A 19,017-nucleotide genomic window follows, 5' to 3' on the forward strand; every position below is an offset into this window, starting at 1 on the left:
CGAAGATCGTTAAGAAGGGGAACAGCGTGGTATGCTCATTTGTCTATTGCAAGAATTCAGAACAATGGAATAGTCCTGTTCCACAATTCAGCAATCCGGCAGTTCGCGCGCTCTCTCTCTTCCACCTCCCTCTCTCATCTTCCAGAATTTCGCGTATATCGTCTCTGAATATCCTCATAGGCCCGTCACGGAGCCCATAATTACGAAATTCGTCAGCGAAATGTTGGAGACTGACAATGAAGACTGGAGAGTACTTAATAAAGAAGATGCCAGCGGGTAGTATACACACAGCTGGGATGAGAGCTGAATAGAAGGCCAGAGTCAGCGGAAAGGGGGAAAAAGTAATTCTCTCCGCGACTGAGGACTCCAGATATGGGATATAATGACAGAGGGGCTAGCGATCAATAAACAGCCGACAGGATGCAGCGCAGTTGTTGCGTGGCCGGGAACGAAGCCATTCTCTGGCGGGAGAGAGAGCCACACTGCTGCTGCCCCGGTCAGTGTCTAACGGCGGTTAAAGCAGAAAATATACCGCATTTTGATACTTACATCATTCTTTACAAAGCACCCATCCTATACGTATTTAGCATGTGATTGGTATGTATTCATCTATCCTGGCTTTGCCCTCTGCGTAGCGTATTACCTTCAGCGGTCATAAAAGATCTGGTCAAATGTTAGTGTACATTAATATGGGGCGTGTCCATTCTTCACCTTTCTGAAGGTTTTAACGCTGCTGGGGACACTTTAAATTAGATGCCAGAATGCCTGTGGAGGAGTGGAAGCCCATTAATCCACAAGAACCGAGACGAGGAAAGGTAATGAAGTTGGACTCTGGGGTCTGCAGCGAAGCCGACGTTATAATACGGCCCAAAGGTGTGGCATTGGGTTAAGGTCGGGACTCGTGGAAAGTCAGTCCATTTCAGGAATGTTGTTATCCGCCTATCATTGCTTCACATATCATAATGACGATTGTCAGCCAGATACAATCATCTCCAAACGTTTCCTCTACTGTACGCGTTACACTAAGCTGCAAAATTTCATCCGCTTCGATATTTAGTTAGCTAGTTAGTTGGTTGCGTGTTCCATTGATCAATCGCACGGTACTGCAGCCGTTATCATGTGGAACGTGTCAAGTGCACAAGAAGTGCACGTATGAAACAAAATTTTTTCATATATATATATATATATATATATATATATATATATATATATATATATATATATATATATATATATATATACACATCACAATACACAGTAAGGGATGAATGTTTCTATTATTACCTTAAATGGCACAAAATGTATGTATTATATTTATAGATTTATTTATTCCTATTCAAGAATTCATCTAAGGTATAGAAGGAGTTGTCAAGGATATATGATTTCATTTTATTTTTGAAGCTATTACTGCTGTCTGTCAGACATTTTATTTCATCTGGTAATTTGTCAAAAATTTTTATAGCAGCATATTTTATCCCTTTCTGTGCCAAAGATAGGTTGAGTAAAGGGTAGTGTAAGTCTTTCTTTTTTCTGGTATTATAATCATGAATGTCACTGCTGTTTTTAAACTGGTCCATGTTGTTGAGAACAAATTTCATTAGTGAGTAAATGTACTGTGAGGCTGTTGTCAGAATTCACAATCTTTTAAAAAGATGACAGGTGCCTACAAGATGTGCAACTGTGAACCCCACACATTATTCTAACCACTTTCTTTTGAGCAGTGAATACTTTTTGTCTAAATGTTGAGTTACTTCAAAATTGGCAATTATTCTGATTGCAAAAGTTGCTGAACCTAGTCACTTTAGAAGATCCAAGATATGAATTTTCCAATTAAGATTCTTATCTATGTGTACACCGAAAAATTTATTATGCTCTATCCTTTCTACTGACTTCTGTTGATGTGTTATATTTATTGAAGGAACTGTACTTTTTGCAGCAGAAACTTGGATGTACTATGTTTTTTCAAAGTCTAGAGCAAGCCCATATGCAGAAAACCAATTAAGGACTTTTCCAAAGACCTTATTTGTATGATTTTCAATTGGAATTTCTTTTGCCGGATTAATAATGATGCTTGTATCATCAGCAAACAGTGTCAGTTCAGCTTCCTGTTTCAGATTGGAAGGGAGGTCGTTCACATATATCAAGAACAGAAGGGGACCCATGATTGAACCCTGTGGAACACCTAATGTAATTTCACCCCAGTTAGATGATGTGGCAAACTTATTTAAATCACTTGACCCATATAAGGAAACTTTTTGCTTCTTGTTTTGTAGGTACAACTTAAAACCACTCATATGATATTCCATTTATACCATAGAACTGTAATTTTTGTAACATAATGTCATGGTTCACACAATCAAATGCTTTGGACAAGTCACAGAAAATTGCTATTGGTGAAATTTTATTACTTAAAGACTCTATACTGTGTACAGTGAAATTGTATATTGCTGTCTCAGTGGAAAAGCATTTTTGAAATCCGAACTGTGATTTACTAAGAATCCCATTACTATTGACATGGCTAACCACTCTCGAGTACATTACTTTCTCAAAGATTTTTGAAAACGCTGTAAGGAAGGATACTGGCCGATAATTATTGACATCTGTGGTGTCCCCCTTTTTGTAGAGCGGCCTGACACTGGCCTATTTTAACTCTTACGTAAGCGCAATAAGGTGACCACACCTTAACCACGAAAGCACCATCAGCTCCGTACTTTACTGCTGGCTCTACACATCATGGGAGATAACGTTCTCTAGGCTTTCGCCAAAGCCAAATCTGTCCATCGGATTGTCACAGCGTATAACGTGGCTCATCACTCCATATAGCTCGTTTCCAACCATCCATTGTCCAGTGGCGTTGTTCTCTTCACTACCTCAAGTTTAGCATTGGCGACAGAAATTATTGGTTTATGAGGACGATGTTGCAGTGTCTCTGTTTTTCTGACTACGATGCAAAGTTCCTTTGGACATGCATGCGTGTCCAAAGGAACACGCACTGCAGCGACTACATTCAATGTATTCGCAATTGCGAATAAGAGCAACGATCAGCTGTAGAATGGAATAAAGACAAAAAAAAAATTGTGCCGTACAGGGATTCGAACCCAGATTTCCTGCTTATCGCGAGCGGCCGCCTCACCATTTGGCCATCCGTGCACGACTCACGACCGCACCCAGATTTCCATATGTCATCAACCACGAGTCTGCGACCCGCATTAGACATCCATTATGTACATTTTCGTACAGGTCGGACTTTGGACTGTTAAGTACAACGTCTGATCTGTAAGGGAATATACATAATGGATGTAAGAGTATGGGTCGTAGAGGCGTTGTTGATGACGTATATAAGTTTGGGTCTGGCCGTGAGTCGTGCACGGATAGCCAAATGGTAAGGCGACCGCTCGCTACTAGCGGGAAACCCGGGTTCGAGTCCCTGTTCGGCACAAATTTTCATTGTCGTCATTACATTCTACAGCTGATGGTTGTTCTTATTCGAAATTGCGAATACACTGAATGGTTTATGAGGAGCTGCTCGACCATTACACCACATTTCTTTTAAGTCCTTAAGCACAGTCGTTGTACAAGCTCTACTGCTGGTACCTCTTTGGAATTCACGAGTGATTCTGTCTACTGATTTGTTGCGATTTTTCGCAAACACCCTACACAATTCTCGACGGTCCGTATCCGTCAGTACAAGAGGTCGGTACTGTCTTGTTTTTAGCTGCTGTTGTTCCTTCGCGTTTCTACTTTACAGTCACATCACCAACAGCAGCCTTCGGTAACTTTAGGACTGAAATATCTCTCTCTGGCAGATCATTTATGTATACAGCGAATAAGAACGGCGCTATCACACTTCCCTGCGACACTCCTGATGATAACCTTGTATCTGACGAACACTCGGCGTCGAGGTCAACGTTCAAAAATGGTTCAAATGGCTCTGAGCACTATGTGACTTAACTTCTGAGGTAATCAGTCCCCTAGAACTTAGATCTAGTTAAACCTAACTAACCTAAGGACATCACACACATCCATGCCCGAGGCAGGATTCGAACGTGCGACCGTATCGGTCGCGCGGTTCCAGACTGTAGCGCCTAGAACCGCTCGGCCACCCCTGCCGGCGAGGTCAACGTACTGAGCTCTATTACTTAAGAAGTATTCGAGCCACTCACATATCTGGGAACCTCACTATATGCTCGTACCTTCGTTAACTGTATGTAGTGTGGCACCCTATCAAACATTTTTCTGAAATCTAGGAATGTGGAATCAAGTCTGTTGTCCTTCATCTGTTGTTTGCTGGATATGATGTGAAAAAAGAACGAGTTTCACCCGAGCGATGCTTTCTACGTCTGGCCCGATCTTTTGACGACAGCTTTTCCATTACAAGGAAATTTATTATATTTGAACTGGGAACATATTGAAGATTCCTGTGCGTAATTTTGAGGTTTATTTCCAGGTGCTTGAGACTTTGCGCTGGGCTTGAGATTCGCGATACATGCAGGGAAAGTAAGGGGCCAGCGTCATAGAGTACCGTTCGTAAAACCGAATTGGGGTTCTATGTGGACGTGGCGACTTACTTGTTTTCAACTCTTTCAGTTGCCTCTCTATGCTGGAGCCCCTATTACTATGTCTTGCATCAGGTAGTCTGTGTGATAGTCAAAAGACGGTATATTTGTACGACCCTTCTGCGGGAGCGATTTCTCAAATGTGAAATTTAAAAATTTAGCTTTCTTTTTGAAATCTTCTGTTTCCATACCATACTGGTCAACGCGTGACTGGATAGCAGCATTCGACTGCTCAGAGATTTTGTGTAGGACCAGAATATTTTTGGGTTCTCGGCAAGATCTTTTGCTAAGGTATGACGGTGGTAGTTTCAGCATTTTCCAGTTCGGAATTCCTCACTGTTCTGATAAAGTCAAAGAGAAGCTGTAAAATTAACGCGGATTCTATATACACTATGTGATCAAAAGTGTCCGGACACCCCTAAAAACATACGTTTTTCATATTAGGTGCATTGTGCTCCCACCTGCTGCCAGGTACTCCATATCAGCGACCTCAGTAGTCATTAGACATAGTTAGAGAGCAGAATGGGGTGCTCCACGGAACTGACGGACTTCGATCGTGGTCAGGTGATTGGGTGTCACTTGTGTCATACGTCTCTACGCGAGATTCCCACGCTCCTAAACATCCACAGATCCATTGTTTCCGATGTGATAGTGAAGTTGAAACGTGAAGGGACACGTACAGCACAAAAGCGTACAGGCCGACCTCGTGTGTTGATTGACAGAGATCGCCAACAGTTGAAGAGGGTCGTAATGTGTAATAGGCAGAAATCTATCCCGACCATCACACAGGAATTCCAAACTGCATCAGGATCCACTGCAAGTATTATGACAGGTGGTAGGTGAGAAAACTTGGATATCACATCGAGCGGCTGCTCATAAGCCACACATCATGACGTTAAATGCCAAACGACGCTTCGCTTGGTGTAAGGAGCGTAAACACTGGGCAATTGAACAGTGGAAAAACGTTGTGTGGAGTGACGAATCACGGTACACAATGTGGCGATCCAATGGCAGGGTGTGGGTATGGCGAATGGCCGGTTAACGTCATCTGCCAGCGTGTGAGTCCATTACAACAAGCGTAGGGTCATGTTTGATTTCCAAATTAAGGTCTTCAAAACAGTGATTTTCATCGTAAAGTGTTTCTTCTAGCGGGTACTTGCCTTTATAGAAGATATTAAGAGGAAAGTTAATTCCGAGACGAAGGGTTTATTGAGTGACAAACTGCCTATTGGCTTCTGTGTCGGTTTCTTCGGCCGACGTCCGTATAATGATTTTACTGACGTTTCGCCAGCACGAGCGGCTGGCATTGCCAAAGCTTCACCCTCCGTTGCCGGTGATGAACTGCAGCCGAGCTCGCGGCCGCAAACTGTATGTACGTGGCGCGCCAACGTCCGAGGGCTTCTCCGCGGTCATTCCGGTGCGGTTCTCCTCTTGTTACCTGCGACGGTCGTTCGCTGCAGTACGGGAAGCCAGGATCCGTTTACCTTAAGGCTTTCCTCTTTCTTGTTGAAATTGTTCGCGTGTTTTTGTATTTCTACAGCTTCTTTGAACAAGCGCGTGTGATATTGCTTCTCTACAGCCAGAACTTCCGTGTCGGCGAATTTTATTACGTGGTCGGTCTCATTCAGTGCGTGCTCTGCCACGGCCGATTTCTCCACCTGCCCCAACCTGCAATGTCGCTTATGCTCTTTGATCCTGGTGTTGATGGATCGTCCAGTCATTCCGACGTAAACTTTTCCTCATGTGCAAGGTATACGGTATATTCCCGATGTTGCAAGTGGGTCCCTTTTCTTCTTTGCCGATCTAAGACACTCTTTGATCTTCCTTGTCGGTTTGAAAATCGTCTTTAAGCCATGTTTGCGCAAAATACGGCCGATTCTGTCCGTCACTCTGGGAATGTAAGGCAGAAGGACCGTACCCGACATTTCTTTTTCTGATTCCTTACTTCGCCGAGTGTTTGGCTCTGTCACACTTCTAATATAATTTGTGGAGTACCCATTTCTCCTCAGAACACTTTCCAGGTGTTGCATTTCGCGTCTGAGGTGCTGCGGCTCACATATTCGTCCTGCTCGCGTTACGAGCGTATTAACCATGCCTCTTTTCTGGCTCGGGTGGTGGTTTGATAGTTTGTGCAGGTATCGGTCCGTGTGTGTCGGTTTTCGATACACGCTGTGTCCCAGGTTCTCTCCATCCCTTGTGACCAGCACATCTAGAAATGGCAGTTTTATGTCCTTTTATACTTGCATGATAACTTTTATGTTGGTATGGAGGCTGTTCAAGTGTCTTAGGAAGTCACCGAGCTGTTCTGCACCATGGCTCCACACAACGAAAGTACCATCGACGTAATTGTACCACACCTTAGGTTTGCAAGTCGCCAAGTCCAGTGCCTGTGCTTCGAATTGTTCCATGTAGAAGTTGGCCACCACTGGACTAAGAGGACTACCCATGGAGACGCCTTCCAGCTGTTCGTAGAAATCACCATTCCACGTGAAATAGCTCGTAGTGAGACATGCATGGAAGAACTTTTTGATGTCTTGCGGGAAAATGGAACCGATGTGCTCCAGAGCGTGAGTGAGTTGCACTTTCGTAAACACAGAAACATCAAAGCTGACCAGGATGTCGTTTGGTGCAAGTTTCAGTTTATTCAGCTTCTCAGTGAAATGTCCTGAGTCCTTTATGTACGTGTCGGTCTTCCCCACGTGTGGCTGGAGCAGAGAGGCCAAGTGTTTTGCCAATTTATACGTCGGTTAGCCAGGAGCGCTAACAATCGGTGTTAGTGGAACTTTGTTCTTATGGATCCTGGGTAATCCATACAGCCGAGATCGTAGGGCTTCTTTGTTGCGCAGGTTTCTCTGTATGTCCGCCGGCAGAGAAGACGCCTTGATTAATCGATATTTATTCCGTGTGATACGCTGCGTCGGATCTGCACTTAGTTTTCGGTACGTCGTCAGATCTAATAGGTCTCGGATCTTTTGCTCATAATCTTCGGTCTTCATTACGGCGGTGGCATTCCCTTTATTGGCAGGCAGTACCAATATACTCTTGTCGGCGTTGAGATTCTTAATGGGTTGTACCTCTTCTTTCTTCAGGTTGCAAGCTAGTGGTTTTGCTCGGCGCAGTATCCTGGCTGTTTCAGTGCGTATTTCCTGTCCTTTCAGAAGGAAGGGTCCAAATGGCCGCTTCGGTGTTGGCAATGATGTCCTCCATAGGTATAGTTCTCGGGATAATAGCGAAGTTCCCTCCTTTTTGAAGAACAGACACTTCCTCTTCGGTCAATTGTCGTTCAGTGAGGTTGACCACTGTGTGTGACATGTCGGGAATCGCCTTGTCGGTCTGCTTCCGGCATCTTTCAAACTTTTTCTTCTGTCGCTCGGTGCAGCGCTCGATTTCGTTCTGCATGCTCATGTGAGTGATGCTGTCGATCTTGTCCCAGTCGCCTCGATTATTCGGATACTTAGTTGACAGAAAATTTCCAAAAGTTTCTGATCCGTTCTTGCCAAGTCTCTCCGTGTTGTATGAATTCGCTCACGGAGAAAAGCTCGTTCCATTCTGTCGTAGAGACGATGTGCCTGGGCGGTGGTGAATAGGCGCTTACATTTCAAGAACTTCGGTGTAGCACCTTGTAAGCGTATTGTCATATCGCTGTCTTAGTTATGGAATATCTTTGCGGGCAGCCGCGGCTGTAGAGTCGAGCGCGGGACACGGAACTGTTACGTTATGTAGTGTGTAGCTCTGCATGTTAGAGGCATTGTTAGCATGGAAGTTGAGGTGTTGCTACAAGTGTTATTACAGTAAAGTGATAAAATATGCAAATGATTCAGAGGAAAGTGCGTCAAGAAGTAATTTAAAAATGAGCAGTGCTGCTGATAACGTATTTGTGTATCTTCTCGTTGCGTGTCGTACGTTACAGTATCAATCATCCGCGCCGTGTTCGGTCTCTCGGAATGAACTAATGTGAATCCGCAAAAATTAGTTACCACAAAAGTGTACAAACAAGTGACAGTGTCTTATAGCGAGCGTGAGGACGAGCGTTCGATCATCGCGTTTCCGCATTATCAACAATTAGCCGCGCCGCGACGGTTACGCGCACGCTCGTACATCTGAGAACTGTGAACTGTAAATTTAACTTGTGAACAGTGTTCAAATGTCATTGCTACTGTCAAGGAGGACGGGTACCAAATATCTGTGTATGCGTGACGAGCGTAAGAACTTTCGTGCGATCACTCGGCTCCCGCATCATCAACAATCACCCGCGTCGTGTCGGTTACGCGTACGCTCGTCAGAATGATATCTTGGACTGTTAATCATCAAGATTGTTAATTGGGATAAACGTTTACGATTTAGAGCGTAAACAGTGCAACCTGTGGATTCCTTATCGTCTCAGACTATAGATGTTCATACCAGACAGTGTTGTGTTTAACGTTGAGTGGCTCCCCTGATCCCCCTTGCATAATTCGATACATAATTTCAGGCAAGCCAGCAGCAGAGTGGAGCAGAACAGTACGACCGCCGCGGGATTATCAGGTGCGTGGTGTGGACAGGGCGCACTGTCAAGCAACGGTCTAGAAAAGCAGAAGTGAAAACAGTTTAAGGGTCCCCCACCCCCACCGGTACTCCCGGGCGTGTTACAACCTTCATCTCGGCACCGTGACAGAAAGGCGAGAGAGGACATCAATCGCGCTTTCTTCTTCCGTCATTAGTCAAGGTGTCGGTACAATTTGCAAATCTCCTCCCCGTAGAGGCGTAATAAAAATTGTTAAGGCTTTCGTGGCCACTAGTTGACAAACTGCCTATTGACTTCTGTCTCGGGTTCTTTGGCGGACGTTCATCTAATGATTTTACTGACGTTTCACCAGCACGAGTGGCTGGCATTGTATATTGGGTGCTGTATTTAGTGTACGACATGTACTCAGATCAAGAGGTGTAAGTTAAGGCGGACGAAAGTGCTGCGATGGCTCTTCGTCCCTGCCAAAGACGTACCCACAGCGACGATATCCAGTTCGGAAGGCATTTGAATGTCTCCATCGCGATGTGTGCGCTCGAGGGAAGTTTACATCTGGTGGTTTGGATTCGAGGTGCTGGATTCTGTGCACGCTACTCCATATATCAGTACATGAATGTTAGCGTTGCCTATGTTGCGCCAGTGGTTCTTCCGGCACTATGCTACCAATTCGAACTTACCTGCCTTAGAATTATTCAAAGATGGAACGTAGTCTACACGAGATAGCATTGCAAATTTAAACTGTCAGCACGTATGGACATACGAAAGCTCGTATGCAGTTGTTTGATCTCATCTCCAAACGCGGTTTTGCCCCAACGTGTGGACCAATACCATTTGTGATCGGTTAGTTGCACAATACTTACTCGTGAACAAACATACCGGACAGGCACACGCAAACTTCCTGGAAAAAGTCAAACCTCATGTTTTTGAAGGTACTCCACTGATTATTCGTCGACAAGCTCACTTCTTGCATGATGGTGCTCCTGCACATTTTATTCGGACACATCAGGCAACATCTGATCGATGGATAGGTAGAGATGGACCAATTGCTTGGCCTTCGCGCTCATCTAATTTGAACCCTGTCGATTTCTAATCGTGGTGTAGTTTAAAATCATTGCTGTAGTTGTCTCCGGTGTCTGACATGGAATCGCTTTGGAATCGAATTTGGGCAGGTTATGAGGCATTTGGGATCGTTTTCGCAGGACCATGAGACGTGGACTGGAGATCTGTGTTCAAGCAGCAGATGTGCAGTTTGATTATCTCCAGTAAAGGCAAGAACCTGAGGGAACAAAAACGTTCCGGTGCTCCGGACACAAGTTGTACTGACCTATTTTCCGTAGACACGCAGACAACAATACCTGAAATTATACTGTCTTCTTTTGAGAAACGCCTTGTATATACATAAGTATAATTACTTGTTTGTCAAGATCTATCGCTGCATACTTTGTTGAAACTGTCTGAGATGCTTTCTGAAAACCTATGAATCGCACGCAATGCGAATTTGATCGTACGTGGAACTTTAATGGACCTGCACATATTCTGATTATGAATTACGGTTTTACAACTCCATAGATTCAGTAACAAATGTATAGGGAAAATACGTCTTGTGTCGATTGTGAAGTGTACTACTTTTGTTCGCATTACCACGAGTGAATTCCGAAGCATTTTATTACGTCAGTGCGCAAGCGATGCGTGCCGAGAGCCCCACTCCAGTGTTTGAGCACGCGGAATGCGGGAAGAGGCTTTTGCGGAGCCCGGCATACCAGGCCGCGGTAATTAGATCTGCCACGCACATAGCGACCGCTGGAATGCACCAGCGGGGAAATGATGCGGAACCTTCGTTATTTTTTTGAAGGCTTATAAATGCTGCGATAGTTATTCAACTGGTATCTTTATAGTACGAGGGACGTGCTACAAGTAATGCAACACTTTTTTTCTCGGCAAATCGCGGTTTAAACATAAAAGGAATTTGTTGTGGGGAAATCGTGGAAGATTCCCTCTTCAGTCCCTATCGTTTGATGAAGTTCCGATACGTGGCGGCGCTGTACGTAGCCTTCAAAATGGCGTCCGTAACGGAGGTGAGTTACAAGCAGGTTTCTTTCTGTGGAGAGCGAACGCACTGCAGATATTCATAGGTACTTGCAGAATGTTTAATGAGACTTTACAGTGAACAAAAGCACAGTGTATCGTTGGACGAGGCGTCTTTCACCATCGCAACACAATCGCGCAAACCTGCCCGACCTCCCGCACGCCGACCGGCCGAACACAACTGTGACTACTGCAATGTTGGAACGTGTGGACACTCTCATTCGAGGTGATCGACGGATCACAATCAAACAGAATGCTGCAGAATGGATGTCTCTGTTGGTAGTGCTGACATACTCGAGCACCAGTTGGGATACTCAACCACTGGGTTCCTCGGCGCCTATCAGAAGACGATAAAGAGCAACAAAAGACCATACGTACGGACTTGCTTGCGCGTTACGAGGCTAATCGTAACAGATTTTGTCGTAGATCGTCACGGGCGATGAAACATGGGTTCATCACTTCGAACTGGAAACGAAACGGTAATCCTTGGACTGGCGCCACATCACCTCCTTCCCGAAGAAAAAGATCAAAGCCCGCACCCTCTGTAGGTAAAATCATGGTGACGGTCTTCTGGGACAGTGAAGGGGTTATTTTGTTAGATGTCCACCCTCATGGTGCAACGATCAACTCTGGAGAGTATTGTACTACCCTCAGGAAACTGAAGAAACGACTCCATCGTGTTCGTCGGGGAAAAAAAAAAAAAAGAACAGAATGCAAACGGAATTCTCCTTTATGACAGCGCAAGGCATCACACTAGCCTCCGAAACCGCGAGGAACTCACAAAACTTGTTTGGACTGTTCTTCTTTATCCACCCTACAGTATCTCTCCACTTCCATCTGTTTGGACCAACGAAAGACGCCCTCCGCGAAAAGCAGTGTGTGGATGATGGGGAGGTTATTGATGCAGCGAGACGTAGACTCCGATTTCGACCAGTAGGAAATGAAAACCTTAAATATTTTTTAAAATATTATTTACTGTCCTAAAGTGGTAAAAAGCTGTATCACTTTTCAGCATAATCTCCCCCACGCTCAATGCAAGTCCTCCAGCGCGTACAAAGTGCATAAATTCCTTTTGAAAAAAATTCTTTTGGTAGTCCGCGCAACCACTCATGCACCGCGTGGCGTACCTCTTCGTCATAATGGAACTTCTTTCCTCCCATTGCGTCTTTGAGTGGTAAAAACATGTGGAAATCACTTGGGGCAAGAACTGGTGAGTATGGTGGATGAGGAAGACACTCAAAATGCAGGTCTGTGATTGTTGAAACTGTTGTAAGGGCAGTGTGGGGCCTTGCATTGTAATGCTGCAAAAGGACACCTGCTGACAGCAATCCACGTCGCTTTGATTTGATTGCAGGCCGCAAATGATTTTTTTAGCAGATCTGTGTATGATGCACTGGTGACAATGGTCCCTTTAAGTATGTAATGCTCCAAAATGACGCCTTTTTCGTCGCAACAGAGAGTCAGCATAACCTTCCCAGCTGATGGTTCTGTTCGAAACTTTTTTGGTTTTGGTGATGAGGAATGGCACCATTCCTTGCTCGCTCTCTTCGTTTCCGGTTGGTGGAAGTGAACCCACATCATGCACAATGTGGTGTGCTGAGCCATGACTAATCTGTAAACATGCTGCAATGTCATTCAGTGTCACTTGGCGGTTTTCCTTCGCTATGGCTTCAACTGCTGCAATGTTCTGTGGAGTCACAACTCGATGTGCCTGACCTTGACGAGGAGCGTCTTCCACTGAAGTCACACCATTTGCGAACTTCCTACTCCATTCGTAGACTAGCTGCTGTGACAAACATGCTTCACCGTACTGAATCTTCATTCGTCAATTAATTTCAAAAGGTTTCATACCTTCACTACGCAAAAACCGAATAACAGAACGCTGTTCTTCCCTGGTGCAAGTCGCAAGTGGGGCGCCCATCTTTATACTGATACTGCGACGGTATGTTTGCATCTGCACTATGCTGCCACCTACAGCCCATTCTGCACGCTGTTTGTAGCACGCTTACCAACTTACAGGATAACGGCGCTCAAGCCGGAGTGGCCGAGCGGTTCTAGGCGCTTCAGTTTGGAACCACGTGACCGCTACGGTTGCAGGTTCGAATCCTGCCTCGGGTATGGATGTGTGTGATGTCTTTAGGTTAGTTAGGTTTCAGTAGTTCTAAGTTCTAGGGGACTGATGACCTCAGAAGTTAAGTCCCATAGGGCTCAGAGTAATTTGAACCATTTTTGACAATGGCCCGAAATTTCGATTTGTTATTACAAATTTAAGGTTTTCCTTTGACTCACCCTCGTACCATGGGGACGTACAATCCCTCCCAGTAAGGTCGCGTACGGCTATCGCACTTAACCGAGATTATATTGAAAAATAGGGTTTTGTAGCCGAAAGAGTGGGGAATAAGTGTTGTTTTGGAATCCAGAACATAAGTAACCTGCTTTGAGAAAAAAGTATTGCATTACTTATCGACGCCCCTCAAGCGAAATTCGCGCCCTCGGGCTTCGTAGCGTGACTCCTCACATGCCAGCGATAAAAAAATGTCTGTCACAAAATTTCGTCTGGCGAGTACATCCGGCAGAAAAATGACGTTAAAGAGTGGCAATCTGGCAACACTGTAACCACATGCATCGTAACTATCTATGGCTACACCGCTGAGGTGTGCTGTACAGTTGTTGCAGTGGATAGCGTTTTGGGTTAGCATGCAGGAGGTCGAGAGTTCGATACTGGGTTCAAGAATATGTTTTTTATTTGGTAAATGTAGTCCAAGTGGTACGGTATCTGGCATCTTAATCGTCAACAGCGATTGCAGCAGGTACTCTGGAAAACAACTGCACTTACATACGACAATCGTAGAAATGGGACAATGGTCAGCTTTGAAAGGTGCCGTTTCCACGTCGTGGGCTCGAATTTATTCGCACCACTTCCTCTACTAGAAGAAAAACCTGTTTTCTTTGTATCCTCCTCTAATGGTCACTAATGGTCACATAGATTCGTACCAACTATTATTCTTGCCTCGTTCAGGTCCATTACATTTTGTTAGGGCCTTACGTTACCAATAGGAGTAGCAACATGCTTTGCGAATAATGTCCAAACTCGGTTACTATTGTAAGTAGGCTGTTTAGGTTTTCTCATTGGTAACGTCACGTAGCGCTCTGTATGAAAATCACTGGCTGTGCTGTGTGCAGTCTGTGTGGCTAGTTTGCATTGTTGTCTGCCATTGTAGTGTTGGGCAGCAGCAGCTGGATGCGAACAGCGCGTAGCGTTGCGCAGTTGGAGGTGAGCCGCCAGCAGTGGTGGATGTGGGGAGAGAGATGGAGGAGTTTTGAAATTCTTAAAACTGGATGTCATGAACTGATGTGTATATTATGAGTTTTCAACATTATTAAGGTAAATACATTGTTTGTTCTCTATTAAAATCTTTCATTTGCTAACTATGCCTATCAGTTGTTAGTACCTTCAGTAGTTTGAATCTTTTATTTAGCTGGCAGTAGTGGCGCTCGCTGTATTGCAGTAGTTTGAGTAACGAAGATTTTTGGTGAGGTAAGTGATTTGTGAAAGGTATAGGTTAATGTTAGTCAGGGCCATTCTTTTGTAGGGATTTTTGAAAGTCAGATTGCGTTGCGCTAAAAATATTGTGTGTCAGTTTAAGCACAGTCCTGTATAATTGTTCTTAGGGGACGTTTCACTATTTGTATGTGTTATCACGATGGTCCCATTAATTCTTTGAACTCTCTATTTATTATTTGTCTAACCAGGTATTTGTTGTGTTCAGCGTTACAAAATGTTGCAAATTTAGGGTACATGTGACATAAAAAACGGTGTATATTACAGTATGAAAAGTCAGAATGAAATTAACAAATAAAAAAAATGCACCTCAACCCAGGATTGAACTCTCGGCCTCCTGCATGCTAATCCAAAACTCTATCCACTGCACCAACTGTGTAACACTACTAAATTTGCAGTCAGAGGTAGTTACCATACGTTGTTGTTACAGTGTTGCCAGATTGCCACTCTTTAACGACCTTTTTCTGCCGGATATACTCACTCCGTCTTGAGGCCACGAGTGGCCTACCGGGACCATCCGACCGCCGCGTCATCCTCAACGTAGGATGCGGATAGGAGGGGTGTGGGGTCAGCACACCTCTCTCCAGCTCGTTATGATGGTATTCTTAACCGAAGCCGCTACTATTCGCTCGAGTAGCTCCTCAATTGGTATCACGAGGCTGAGTGCATCCCGAGAAATGGCAACAGCGCATGGCGGCCTGGATGGTCACCCATCCAAGTGCCGACCACGCCCGACAGCGCTTAACTTCGGTGATCTCACGGAAACCGGTGTATCCACAGCGGCAAGGCCGTTGCCGCCGGATATACTCGCCAGACGAAATTGTGTGACAGACATTTTTTTTTTTTTATCAGTGGCATGCGAGGAGTCGTGCTGCGTAGCCCGAGTGCTCGAATTTCGCTTCACCCTGTGTACTCGTAAAAACTGGTGATCCATGTAGGAACCGGCAGCCGACAACGATCGTAAATAAATGTAACGTAATACGTATACATCATCTAAGAGGACCGTTACTGTTCGATTGCATCGTTGGCAAAAAATAGCTCGGAACCGTAACTACCGTAAAATACTTCGGACTAATCATCCAGAACGACCAGAATTGGAATAACCACACGAAGTAACTATTCGAAAATCAGATGAATGGCTGAGGTTAATTGGAAGTATCTTACGGAATTGTAATTTATCCGTGAACTAAGTGGCATACAAAATACACTCCTGGAAATTGAAATAAGAACACCGTGAATTCATTGTCCCAGGAAGGGGAAACTTTATTGACACATTCCTGGGGTCAGATACATCACATGATCACACTGACAGAACCACAGGCACATAGACACAGGCAACAGAGCATGCACAATGTCGGCACTAGTACAGTGTATATCCACCTTTCGCAGCAATGCAGGCTGCTATTCTCCCATGGAGACGATCGTAGAGATGCTGGATGTAGTCCTGTGGAACGGCTTGCCATGCCATTTCCACCTGGCGCCTCAGTTGGACCAGCGTTCGTGCTGGACGTGCAGACCGCGTGAGACGACGCTTCATCCAGTCCCAAACATGCTCAATGGGGGACAGATCCGGAGATCTTGCTGGCCAGGGTAGTTGACTTACACCTTCTAGAGCACGTTGGGTGGCACGGGATACATGCGGACGTGCATTGTCCTGTTGGAACAGCAAGTTCCCTTGCCGGTCTAGGAATGGTAGAACGATGGGTTCGATGACGGTTTGGATGTACCGTGCACTATTCAGTGTCCCCTCGACGATCACCAGTGGTGTACGGCCAGTGTAGGAGATCGCTCCCCACACCATGATGCCGGGTGTTGGCCCTGTGTGCCTCGGTCGTATGCAGTCCTGATTGTGGCGCTCACCTGCACGGCGCCAAACACGCATACGACCATCATTGGCACCAAGGCAGAAGCGACTCTCATCGCTGAAGACGACACGTCTCCATTCGTCCCTCCATTCACGCATGTCGCGACACCACTGGAGGCGGGCTGCACGATGTTGGGGCGTGAGCGGAAGACGGCCTAACGGTGTGCGGGACCGTAGCCCAGCTTCATGGAGACGGTTGCGAATGGTCCTCGCCGATACCCCAGGAGCAACAGTGTCCCTAATTTGCTGGGAAGTGGCGGTGCGGTCCCCTACGGCACTGTGTAGGATCCTACGGTCTTGGCGTGCATCCGTGCGTCGCTGCGGTCCGGTCCCAGGTCGACGGGCACGTGCACCTTCCGGCGACCACTGGCGACAACATCGATGTACTGTGGAGACCTCACGCCCCACGTGTTGAGCAATTCGGCGGTACGTCCACCCGGCCTCCCGCATGCGCACTATACGCCCTCGCTCAAAGTCCGTCAACTGCACATACGGTTCACGTCCACGCTGTCGCGGCATGCTACCAGTGTTAAAGACTGCGATGGAGCTCCGTATGCCACGGCAAACTGGCTGACACTGACGGCGGCGGTGCACAAATGCTGCGCAGCTAGCGCCATTCGACGGCCAACACCGCGGTTCCTGGTGTGTCCGCTGTGCCGTGCGTGTGATCATTGCTTGTACAGCCCTCTCGCAGTGTCCGGAGCAAGTATGGTGGGTCTGACACACCGGTGTCAATGTGTTCTTTTTTCCATTTCCAGGAGTGTACGTGTTTGACCGATTTTTGACAACTATTCATCAATATGGGAATTTTAGCAAGTCACATTAATAGAAGAGCGGTGCGTTTCATAATGGCGTCCTTTAGGGGGCGCGAGAGTGTTGCAGAGATGCTCAACAAACTCCAGTGGCTATCACTATGAGAGAGGCGCTGTGCATCACGGTTAAGTATACTGCTGAAATTTGGACGGCTTACATTCCAAGGAAAGTTGGACAACATATAAGAGCCGGCCTTTGTGGCCTAGCGGTTCTAGGCGTTTCAGTCTGGAACCGCGAGACCGCTACTGTCGCAGGTTAGAATCCTACCTCAGGCATGGATGTGTGTGATGTCCTTAGGTTAGTTAGGTTTAAGTAGTTCTAAGTTCTATGGAACTGATGACCTCAGATGTTAAGTCCTATAGTGGTCAGAGCCATGCGAACGATTTTGAACATATAAGAGGCAGTAATATAAAAACGAGACAGATGGGTTCAAATGGTTCAATGGCTCTGAGCACTATGGGACTTAACTTCTGAGGTCTTCAGTCCCCTAGAACTTAGAACTACTTAAACCTAACTAACCTAAGGACATCACACACATCCATGCCCGAGGAAGGATTCGAACCTGCGACAGTAGCGGCCGCGCTTTTCCAGACTGTAGCGCCTAGAACCGCTCGGCCACTCCGGCCGGCAGACAGATGGGAAAAACTGTTTATTATTTCAAAAGTAATAACAATTAGTACATTTATCCCATTGTTGTGACGAGACGGTCAGTGCCACCGCTGAAACACATTTTCGTTAGCCTGCGGAACATTGACTGTAGCCAGGCGTGCGCCTGTTCGTCCGAAGAAAATCGGGGGCCACGAATGACGTTCTTCAGGGCTCCAAAAATATGGGAAACATGACGGCACCCAAAATCTGTAAAGACCACCACAACATTGCCCAGTAACTGCTCGCTGAGTGACATGCACTGCCTTTTTCCGTTCCTTCAGCTGCCTCGTATTGCGGGCGAGCACCTTCGTCCCTACGGTCACGGTGACCTCACGCTATGTGACGTCCAAGATCCTTCGAACTACTGGGATACCTCTGGCAACATGCTCCCGCATCTTCAGTTCCAATGGATAATCAACTTGTTATGTTACTTTATCTATTTCACCGTTAACTTTTGCGCAGCAGTGGAATTAGTTATATGATAATACAGTGAAGTAAAGTCGACTCTGAACCCTCAGGCTGCTGCCTGCTATTACACTTACTCACGAGAAGTCTAAAGTGATAGCAAACGAAATGGCGCAATGGTTAAGACATTGGACTTTCGTTCAGTGGCAGTGGGCTTTCACAACCCCGTCTCATTTTCCAGTTTCATGTTTTTCTGAATAGATTAAGGCAAATAACGGAATGTTTCTGTTGAAAAATTCATGGTCAATTTCCTTCCATAACATTTAGCGCATCTTGCTAAGTGTGTAGGCTGTGGTGAGTGCCGATGCAATGTGTTTTTATTATGTTACTGCGGATGATACGGAAAATAAACTAAAGATCCTCCAATCTTGAGGCATATCACCGCCTATTGATTTCGAAAAGCAGCAACTTAGTCGCATAGCGTAATGTATTCATCCAACGAATGGATCACTATCCACGGTGTTTCTCTTCATTTTAAGAGACACCACCGAGAGCACTGTTATTTCCGAGTATTTGCACA

General features: G+C 45.7%; 1 pseudogene; it reads right to left on the bottom strand.

The window, feature by feature from the left end:
• Positions 1-15,385: 15,385 nt before the first annotated feature.
• Positions 15,386-15,503, bottom strand: LOC126261302 (5S ribosomal RNA; annotated as a pseudogene).
• Between the last annotated feature and the right edge of the window lie 3,514 nt (positions 15,504-19,017).

The sequence above is a fragment of the Schistocerca nitens genome, chromosome 5, assembly GCF_023898315.1.
Source record: "Schistocerca nitens isolate TAMUIC-IGC-003100 chromosome 5, iqSchNite1.1, whole genome shotgun sequence".
NCBI lineage: Eukaryota > Metazoa > Arthropoda > Insecta > Orthoptera > Acrididae > Schistocerca > Schistocerca nitens.